Genomic DNA, 12,033 nt, shown 5'->3' on the forward strand with positions numbered 1-12,033 from the left:
AGCTCATGGACAGAGCCCAGGATCTGAGCTCAAGCTTCAGGAGTAGGGGGAAAAAAGATTCACATAATCTTTCCTATGGGCTGGCTTTGAACCACAGTCTTTAGATCTCACGCTCCTGACTAGCTAGAATTACAGATGTGAACCAGAATGCCCACTTAATACACACACACACACACACACACACACACACACACTTTTTTAAAGAAAAGAAAATATGAAACACTTTGAAACCATCAGTAAATTATTACTGGTTGTCTTTTCCCAGCTGGTGGATGGTTGATAGAGGGGAAGGCCTCTCCTTGTCTTTACTAGTTTATTTCCTATCTGTATGCAGATAGAAATCAACTGTGGAAGGTGATGCAAATTTGATGATGTAAATTTGTCTGTTCAGAGTGACATTAACTATCTCTGATAGAGATGCAATTATTTTCTTCCATCCCAACCAATTTTCACTATGTGAAAAATATAATTTAAAATTTATTGTATGTTTTCTAGTTCATATTGATTAACTTTGCATGCAGCAGCAAATTAATTTCAACTTTTATGATTATCTATTTACAAAGAATAGAACTGTTTGGACATGAAGAATTCATATGTATTCTCTTTGTTCTCTTTCAAACCAGTTATAACAGTTTAAAAGTTTAGTGAAATACACTGTATACTGCATGATTATTTTATCTGAGTACATGACATTTTTGTACCTTAAAAAAAAGGGGGCGCCTGATGGCTCACGCCTGTAATCCTAGCTACTCAGGAGGCTTAGATCTGAGGATTGTGGCAAGAAGGTCCGTGAGACTCTTATCTCCAATTAACCACTCAGAAAGCTGGAAGTGGTGCTGTGGCTCAAGTGGTAGAGCCCTAGCCTTGAGCTGAAGAGCTGAGGGACAGAGCCCAGGCCCAGAGTTCAAGCCCCATGAATAACAAAAAATAAAGAAATAAAAATAGAAACAAAACACACACCTTAAATTTGCCTGCATAAATATATACTATCTTAGACTTAGTAAATCATGCAAATGTATAAGACAAGGTAAAAATATATAAGAATATCTACTACATTCGTACAGTATTCCAAGCTGCTATATGTATTGTAAGGTTGAAATGATAATTTCAGGTAAGTGAAGAAAGTACTGTTATAAAACTTTTGAATTATTATATTATATGATTCTTATTTTATATGCAAGTGCTAGTATGATTTGTATTTTTCTCATTATTATATAACTCATCAAATGCTCACTGTGTTAATTTAATGTTAAAAATCTATTGTAATTCTATAAATGTTTGCCTTTAATTTTGTGTCAGCATTTATTTCTGTTCAATATAATGCAAAGTTACGTGCTTATTTTATTTGACCAATAGTTCTATTTTTATATATGCCTCTTTCGAGTTTTCTTTAGGAGTCTAATGATGACTAATATCACTTATGTAAACCAATGTCTTTAGAAAATTTAATAATAATTTTAGAAATTAGGGGTCTTAGCTAAGGCTGAATGTACAGCAATGCAACATGATGGTAATGTAGGTTAAATTTAATAATGTTAAAATAACCCAGTAGAGATTGAGACCTATTGGGTGCAGTCTACATCAATGGAGAATTCTTAAACAAAGACCTTAAGATAATAGAGTGGTGATCATTACAAGACTGAGGAGAATTGGGACTTGTGTAGAAACACAAAAAAATCATACTTACTGATTCAATTTGCCTGAATAAAAGCAAAAAAAAATAGCGAGTGTTATTCTAGGTAGTTCTTAAGCAACGTTATTAATTATATGTCTGAAACAGAAATAAGGTAAACTAATGATATTGAGGCCTTGTTGTTTCAGTTTTAGGAAGAACATCATAATCAGAAACAGGGAAGCATGTGGATAGGTAGAGGATGTGCAAAAGTCCTCATCCAGAAATTACTAATATGACTAAATGGAAGGACAGCTATTTTAGCTATTTATACAATCTGAAGAGAAACCAGAGTAGGACAGCTATTTTAGAAGTGTAGAGTGGGAGGAAATAATGATTACCTGAAGCAAGTCAGAAGAGTAGGGAGTGTTATCTTTTGATTAGGATTTTGTTTGTAGGTAGTGAACACCTGTTAACCTTAAGTTGATTAACATCACAGCAATGTGTAATTGGAAATGAAAGAACTTACAGACAAGTAATCTGGTTAAAACACTTATGTAATAGTACATGTTTCAGACCAATAGTTAATTGCTAAGATGCTAACAATAGAAAAAGAAAGATGAGAAAAGGAATAGAAAATTTCATGGAACTCAGGGAAACCTTTATTAGATCCTCAAGAGAAAATTAAAACCTCTGTAACCTTATTTATCCAAAGATATATATTATGATTTTTTTTGGAATTAATGAAAGTAAGGATTTTCTACTCTTTATTATTAAAGATGTTTAGCTAAGATATAATTTAATTTAATCTACTTACTGCCTATATTTTATCACATTATTTTGTTGTATTCCATAATCATGATTAAACAATGCTAGGTAAGGGTTATATTTTGTATAAGACTGAGTTAAAAATAGGGTAACTTAAACAAAAATAATACAATACTAAATTTGCTGTTCTGTATTTAACACTTACGTATCCCAGAATCGTGCTACTTTCTAGTTAACTAACCTTGGTAATCATCATCTCCACTTGAGATCAAAAGAAGATAAAATCAACCATTAAAACTGAACAAAAGTAAATACAGAAAACAAGTTGTACCAATTTATTTCAAAGGACAATATTGTTGCAGCTAACACATTTTTTTTCTATCTGGAAAAATTCAGAAGTTCATAGATAAGAAAAGAAAATCTTCTAAGATAAGATTTGTGATTTGTTCTCAAGGGTTGCTTTGTGGTATTGGATATCACAGAAATTTATTCTCTAGAATGGTATTAGCCACTTCACTGGAGTATTTTCCAAAAGCTCTGTGATATGTCTGCTTATATCAGCCAATTCAATTGTTCTAAAATGGATTCTTTGGAGAGACCTTGAAGTGCCTTCACTCTCATTTCCTGGAGGTCACTCATTTATTGGTGTTATGACAACACTGCAAAAGTCCACACTTTAAGGAGGAGGAAGACTTCTACAATCTTGACAGACTTATGCACCATTTAAAGGTAAACACTATTAAAAATAGGACCTGTAACTGTAAATAACTCTGGTTAATTTTGGCTTATTTGAAAATCATGTTTATGACTGGTTCAAACTTTCTGGTGAAAAAAAAATCTTTCTAAAATGTCTTATGATTTTCCCCAGTCTATATCAAAGAGAAAATATTCAATGTAAGTAAAAATATGAATTGAACTGTCTATAAGAATTTAAAGGACAGGCTGGGAAGATGGCTCAGTGGTAGAGTGCTTGCCTTGCATGCCTGAGACCCTGGGTTTGATTTCTCAGTACCACATAAGCAGAAAAAGCCAGAAGTGGTGCTGTGGCTAATGTGGTAGAGTGCTAGCCTTGAGCTGAAGAGCTGAGGGACAGCACCCAGGCCCAGAGTTCAGGTACCATGATGGACACCAAGAAAAAAGAAAGAAAGTAAAAGAATTTAAAGGATGCTATCTTGCATGAAAATACATATATTCAACAGTAACAAAAACCCTGCAGATTTATTTTATTCATCAACCAAGCTAAGTTGATGGAGACAACAATGCCTAGGTTATACCTTCATGATTCCCAAGGAACTAAGGGGTAGAGTAAGTGAGCAGTGGTAAATTGGAGGATCAGCACCTACTAATTTCCCACTAGTTTCACTAAGGGATGCTAATGGGAGTTTTTTGTTTTGTTTTGTTTTGTTTTTATGATTACCTGTGTTTTCCTAGTTTGGAAACTGGAGCAAGGTTTTTGGAACTATTTATTTCCTTTTATGTAAACTTAGAATAATGTATGTGAAGTTCTACATGTTTTCTATTGAGCTTATGCTGTATTCAGTTTCTATTTTCCTAATCATTTGATATCTAATTGTATATTTATTTAAAACTTTTTGTATCATTGACTGGAATAACTCATATGTTTTATAGTAATGCTTAACTGTGATATAGAGGTAAAAGAAAACAATAAGCATAAGACATATGTAGAATGAAAGAAAATTATGGAAATTATTAAGCCAAACACCCATCCAAAGTATTTGGCTCAGTAACAAAGCACAAAATAAGTCAATTTGCTGCAAAGAGAAGAAGAGATATATCTTTGACATTTTTGTGCTAATCCTGGGGCCTAAGTTCAAGACCTAAGCACTGTCCCTTAGAATTTGTTCTCAAATCTAGTACTCTACCTCTTGAGCTAAAGTTCCACTTCCCACTTTTTGGTAGTTAACTGGAGAAAGAATAGCACTGATTTTCCTGTCTAAGCAGGCTTTGAATTGAAGTCCTCGGCTTTCAGTCTCCTGAGAAGCCAAGATTAGAGCTGTGAACCACTGCTAACTGGCAGAAGAAAATGGTAACATTCTTAGTTTCAATAATACTATTGTGAAAGTTAAATGCCTGTTTAGTATTGCATTAAAATGATGGAGGAAGATGAGTAGCCTTTTAAAAACTTTTTAAAAAATCTAGTTTCTATGCTTATTTTATTATTGCATTCCAGTAACTTAGTAGACCAGGGTATATCTTCATCTATTGTGTGGTTTTATTTTAATTATACAGATCGAAAAATAGATTTGATAATGGGTCACCCTCCAGAAAATATTCCTTTTCATTGAATTATCATTTTTTCCTGTTTTTAAATAAAACATTATAGCAATTAGAGCAACTAAGATAATGAATCTGAAGATGTGGACAAGAGAAAGAGAAATGGCCCAAATGCCTGCATTGTCTTACAAGTACCTCTGTAAACCAAGAGCAAGTATTCCAATAAATGAGATCATAGTCCATCAAATAAATAAAAGAGGTTTGTAGTTCATGGTTGACAACATATCAGAGAAAAAATATCTGATACATTCTTCATCATAAGCCATAACAAAGTTACAGCAAAATAAAGAAAAAGTACAAGAATAATATCTATTTTGGAGAAAATGTTGTAGACATTGGAATTTGGAAACCAAGTGTGTTTGATTGTTGATTCTAAGAGGTACTAACACAACTGGTTATTTTCTGTATGTTATTTGTAAATATGGACTGAAAAGCATGTATACTTTCTCTGATTGGTACTTTCATATATATTTAATATGGAGTCATTTTACTTATTTACTATATCTGATGCTAACCTTTTAGTAAGGATCATTAGAAGTTATTAAATTATTAGAAAGAGGGGTTAAAATGTAATAGACATTGGAATTTGTCCCAATACTTTTGCTACCCAGTATTAATTAAATTTGTCTTTATTGTTTCTATTTAGATTTTATAGTCTACAAGTTCAATTAATTTGCAGCCTAATCTAAGCTAGTAATCACACTGTTGTTCATGGATGATATTCTAGCAAATATCCACAAGCCAAATCTAAACCAAGATGTTTTAAACCAACTGAACAGACCCATATCAAGAATCGAAATAGAAACATTAATAAGAGACCTCTCACACAATAAAAGCCCAGGACCAGATGGATTTACAGCTGTGCTACAAGGCCTTCAAAGCAGAATTCACACCAATACTCTTCCAAATCTTCAATGATATTAAAAGTGAAAGTTCACTACCAAATTCTATGAAGTCATCATAACCCTCATCCCAAAACCAGGCAGGGACTCATCAAAGAAAGAGAACTGTAGACCCATTTCTTTGATGAACATCGATGCAAAACTTCTCAACAAAATTTTGGCCAATCGACTTCAACAACTCATTAAAAAAAATCATACACCACGATCAAACAGGATTAATTTTAGGGATGCAAAGGTGGTTCAATATACACAAATCAATTAATATAATTCATCACATCAACAAGAGCAAGGATAAGAACCACATGGTTATCTCAATAGATGCAGAAAAAGCACTTGACAAGATCCAACACCCTTTTCTGATGAAGGCTCTGGAAAAACTAGGAATCCATGGAACATTCCTCAAAGTAATAAAAGCTGTGTATGACAAACCTACAGCTAGCATTATACTTAATGGTGAAAAGTTAAAGCCATTTCCTCTAAACTCAAGAACGGGACTGAGGATGTCTACTCTCTCCACTTCTCTTCAATTTAGTATTAGCATGCCTATCTATAGCAATAAGAAAAGATGCAAATGTAAAGGAGATCCAAATAGGGAAAGATGACTCTTTGCAGATGATATGATCTTGTATTTAAAGAATCCCATGGACTTCACTCCTGAATTACTTGAGCTGACCTGAAATTTTGGCAAAGTAGCACGGTATAAAAAAAATAAATATGTATTTTAAACTCAAGAAAGTGCTGTCTTCCTAAAATTGTATTTTGCATACAAACACCAAGAAATTGGTTATGTTGTCCAATGCTAAATCCTAAGTTTCTGTTGATAATACTAGACCATGGACCACATCTGGGTAGTGTATAGTGGAATTCCCTGGAGAAACCAAGCCTGTAGAATCTTTCTCGGTCTGTCTCTTCTTTTGAAAGCAAGGTGAAGAAACAGCTAAAAGAGAGAAAACATAACCCCTAAAAGATCCTCTTTCAGAAGAAGGTAGACATTTCAGGTTTCTTAGAGTATTGAACTGTCAAACAAATGAATAAATGAAAAAAACCTTTGGAGTTATGGAAAGGAAATATGTGTTGCTCTTTCTTAGTGAGGAGCATCTTACTATACACCAGCTGTATCATGGAAACACAACTTCTCTACACTATACCTTAGGAACTTAAGTGCAAGAAAGATGAAGTTAACTGCATTTATGTCATGGAATAGCCTTATTAAATCTGAGGCGAAAGCATGCTATGTGCATGCAATGTCAATCTGATCATGAAGAAAGGAGTAAAAAAAGCTGACTTGATAACAATTAGGATGGATGCTGTGTACACTAGAACCTTTACAAAACTGGAATAAAATAAACAGAATTAATGATGCTACAATTAGCAGATGGTGTTTTCATTATCTCTGATAATAAATAAGAAAATAGTGTTTTTAAGCTTAAATAACAATGGTATGCTTCTGACAACCTCATAAAAGAATACTCCCAAGGAAGTAGATTCACATCTACTTTACATGCAAACTAATTTCATACTAAGAAACTTGGTTTGGCCTTTTTGCTGTTATGTTTGCTTTACCTTACACAAGTTTAATTTCTCTCTTGAATTTCAGGTTATTTATCACAAAGCATCTCTGTTTCTGCCACCTGTATTACCAATAGAACCTGGAACTATTTTGAAAATATTAATATAAGGAAGATTTTATTGACACTATGACAATATTCTCACTGTAGGTTCACATCAATAATATTTATATTAGTACTATCTTTCTCAGTGTGGAGTTTCTGTGTGTGTGTGTTTGTGTGTGTGTATTTGAAAAAATCTTTCACTTTTAATCACCTGGTTGAAAACAGAAATATGAAATTAAATATTATATTATTAATATAAAACTTTGTCTTTACACTGATGGATTATACCTATGTTCCGTGCTACTCTAGCTACTTTAGAGTTAGGGATCAAGTATGTTTGTATTTGAGACTGCCAGAGGAAAAATGTTTATGAAACAGTATCTTAACTCATAGTTGGGCATGGTGGCTCCTACTTGTCATTTCAGGTGTGTTGGATGCTGAGATCAAGAGGATCATGTTTTCTGGCCAGCACTGGTGAAAATGCTCATGAAACTCTAAAACTGGGTATGGTGGTGCATGTCTATAATCCCAGCTTCTGTGGAAAACATAAATTAGAGGACCTCAATCAAACAGGAATTTAAATCAAAAGTAAAACTGAAGATGTGGTTCAAGAAATAAATTGCCTGGCATAAAAAAGTAAACTTTTGGTGTTTTGTTTGATGCTTAAAATACAGATTTGTTATTTTTAAAGTGTTAATTATATACAATAAATATTACCTCTTTTAAAAAAATACAAGCTGGTTTTTTTTTATAGAAATACAGAGTACTTGAGGTTTTCCAGTTCCTGTTAGGTCAAGGAACATATTAATAATAAAGTAGATCTAATTTAAGAAGGTCAACTTTAACAAATTTCATAGAAGTGATTATAATCAAAAAGAGAAGATTTTAAATTTTTAGTCAAATTTAATTTTTAATCAAAAAGTTAGGGTTTTTAACATTAAAAAACCGATTTCTGGATGGAGTATACTAATAATAGTATTTGCAATATAAGAAAATATAATATAATTTGTAGAACATAAAACAATTCCAAAGCAAAAGGACATAAACTCCTCATAAGATATTATCTTTGTAATACCGACTCACATTCAAAATATTAATTTCTGCCTCATTACAGAAAGCCACTCAAAACTACAAGTTAAAAATGCCATAGTAGAGAAAGTCCATGGCATACTTGATTTCCAGTTATGCAATTTTGAGCCATAAACCACTGCAATTTAAACAAGGTTAAAAGATTATTCAAAACTGATTTCTGGATGTCTTAAAAACCTATCATTCTAGCTACTTTAGAAGCAGTTGTAGAATGATCATGGTTTTGAGGACCACTTGTGCAGATTCAGTAAGACTGTATATCAAACCCAAATATAAAACACAAGGGCTGGGGTGTGAGAGTAGAGTTTAAGTGATACAGCTCTATCCTAGCATGTGAAATACTTGGAAAATGAGTCAGAAAGTATAATATCAATGAAGCAGAGGGCAAGAGAAGAATAAATTACAACTAGCTAATGTGAGAAAGAAAAATAAAATGAAGGTAATGCATGAATATTGAACATTCTTTTGCAAAGGATTGAAATCAGAGACATAGTCATCAGAATAGATGAATGATAAACAAATACAATAGTGTTTTTGTTTTCTTTTATATTTTCCTTCTATTAATGACATGTGACTTGTTCTTTTTTTTTTTTTTTTTTGGTTGGTCGTGGGGCTTGAACTCTGGGTCTGAGCGCTGTCTCTCAGCTCTTCAGCTCAAGGCGAGTGCTCTACCACTTGAGCCACAGCACCACTTCTAGTTTTCTAGTGGTTTATTGGAGATAAGAGTCTCACGGGCTTTCCTGCCCGGACTGGCTTTGAACTGCGATCCTCAGATCTCAGCCTCTTGAGTAGCTAAGATTACAGGCATGAGCCACCGGTGCCTGGCTATGTGACTTGCTCATAATTTCACAGTTCTGACCATTTTTATAGAGTATTTTGTTTTCTAGTGGAAGTTTGTTACAGTTCCCTACAGGTTAAAAACATTAATAGAGCACAGAAAATCAACATAAACTATATTTACAGTAATTAAGATGGTTCTGTTTTAGTAGGTGATATAACCTGATAAGATCACTGTCTTATATGTGGTCCATTGTTAAATGCAAAGTAATTATGTAACACAGAAGTATACATGCATGTGTATGAACAATTATATACACATATATGCTTGTATGCTGTACATGATATACATATATAAATAGATATATGTGTTTATATTACATATAAGAATATATTCTCTTTGTATTTTGTTTCTTTGTCTTATACCTTAAACATGCTAAGCTCTTTTTATCTTTGTTTCTCTTTTTGGAGTAGTCTTCTCACAGCCAATTTTATATTTTTATTAGTGTATGAAATTTATTAAATTTCTGTTCAAATAGTAACTTCCCTCTTTTTTATTTATTTATTTTTTCAATACAACTGATTTTTTTTATTTTAATGTGTGTCTGATATGTGTGAAACATAGGTCATTTAAAATTAGGAAGAAGCAATTTTTTATAATTTCTATTGCATCATATGCAATTTTTTTTTTACCACAATGTAACTTGTTTAAAGCTGCAAGTCCTCTAAATTATGGCCTTCCCTACTTTTTACAAAAAATTCTATTTTGTTACATTTCTTTCAAAATAGAATTTGTTACTATTTGAATTCATTTACATATTTTTTTTACTCTCTATACTATGAGAATTCAGTTTCTCTCTCTAATAATAAAATTTTTCTGATTTCTTTATTGCTATTTTCTCAATGTCAAGATGAATATTTAAATGTAGGTATTTGTTCAATGAGAAAACAGCTTGATTACTAAGATTATATATATTTATAGAGAGATACATATATTTATAAATATATGCATGTATTAACAGGTGCACAAATCATGTGTAATATATAAGTACACATGTATATAACCATGGATGTGCATATATGTATATTATATATGTGTATGTTGCTGTACATATACCCATATGTACTTATGGGATACATATTTACTTTTCATTCAACAATGGATCAATTTTTTTTTCGTTTTACCAGAATTACATCTTTTTTTTGTGTATGTGAAAATACTATACAGAGGGTTACAATTACATGGGCAAGATAGTGAGTACATTTCTTATCCAGCATTGTAGCCTCCTCCTTTGTTTCCCCTTCCCATCCCTTTCCAGCCTCCCCCCACTCTCCCCCACCCAATCCTCCCCCCCACCCCACCAAAGTTGTAAAGGTCGTTTTCGACATAATGACTTGTACATCTCATTGTTACAACGGGTCCACCTGTGTCCTTATTTAAACGACTTGTTTTTCCCCTTCCCCTTCACAAAGTATACCGACATCAAATACAGTGAAAGCAGGGGTTATACTGTGGGGGAGGGACATACAAAGCAACAAAGAAATAATCTTATAAATGCGTTAGAAACAAATGCATGAAAGAAAAAAAAACATTTAAATACATATCTAAGAGTTCATTTTCTTAACATCACCTTATCTGACCTTTTCTGCTTGACTCATACATATACTAGATATTGCAAATAAGGGAAACCATGAGACCTATGTTTCTTTGGGCTTGGCTTACTTCACTTAATATAATTTTTTCCAAGTCTTTCCATTTCCTAACAAATGGGGCAATGTCATTCTTTCTGATTGAGGCATAGAATTCCATTGTGTATATATACCACATTTTCTTGATCCAACAATGATCAATTTTAAGACAAGGGTCCTATATTTTTTTTCATCTATTCAGGTAATAGCCATCTTTATTTCTGTAAGTATACATCATAGACTGAAATCATGAAATCACTAAACTTTTCTCCATACATATCCCCATTTTTAAATACTAGATATAGAGTTTAGATAAACAATAGGTCAGAGACTTTTTAGCATGAAAATTGGAGAGCTTATGGACATGATTAAAAGTTTGAATTTGGAACAGAAGCTATTATAGTGTTTGGGCAGAAAGTCAACATGATATAATTTAAAAATTGGAAAGAGAATTTTGGCCACATTTTAAGCAATGTACACAGAGGAATAAAATCAGAAGTAAGAAACCAAAGAAGGAAAATCAAGTGGTAGCTTAGGCAATAGAAATAAAACTTATCGGAAATAGTCACAATTAGAATACACATTGACTACAGAGCCTGTGTATTTGGTTGAAATATATACAATTTAATCACATATCAGTTTAGTGACTTTTTTGGGTTCTAACCTTAAAAGTTGAATGAATGGCTATGCCTTTCATGAAGATTAGAAAGAACATGAAAAGAGCAAGATTTGGAGCACAAGAATTCAGAGTACTATTTTACACCTGTCAATTTCTTGATGGTTTAAACACTGAAATGGATAAACTAAGAAGACAGCTAAATATGCCTTTAACTGAAAAAATGTCAGTTTTGAAGGAGAATAATTTATAGACATGAGCATGAGAAATACAGAAATTGTAAAACATGGTGTACATTGGGATCACTTTGGGCCTAGCTAAAGAGGATACAACTGATAGATATTTAAATTACTTCAAGAATCATGTGTTTGCTCTAGAAGTTAAGTAAACAAAGTATTGAAGGAAGAAAAACAATCATCTCAGAGGCTGAATAAGAGATGAGTAAACATTAACTCTTGCATTTGTTAAAATTGATTTCAAAAATATTAATGAATTTGAAAGGAAAAATCAGAATTACTACTGCTTAAGGAAAGAAAGAAATTGAGAAAAATTTAATTTTCCCACTACAGAAAACTTAAAAAAATGCTGCCAAATAATGCAGAGTGTATAACCTTAGTAAAATGTTAAACATTTTTCAGAAGTAAAAAGCTGTAATTGAAGAACAGTCATTTT

Source organism: Dipodomys spectabilis, unplaced genomic scaffold (genome assembly GCF_019054845.1).
Source record: "Dipodomys spectabilis isolate Male_0828 unplaced genomic scaffold, ASM1905484v1 ptg000043l, whole genome shotgun sequence".
Taxonomy (NCBI): domain Eukaryota; kingdom Metazoa; phylum Chordata; class Mammalia; order Rodentia; family Heteromyidae; genus Dipodomys; species Dipodomys spectabilis.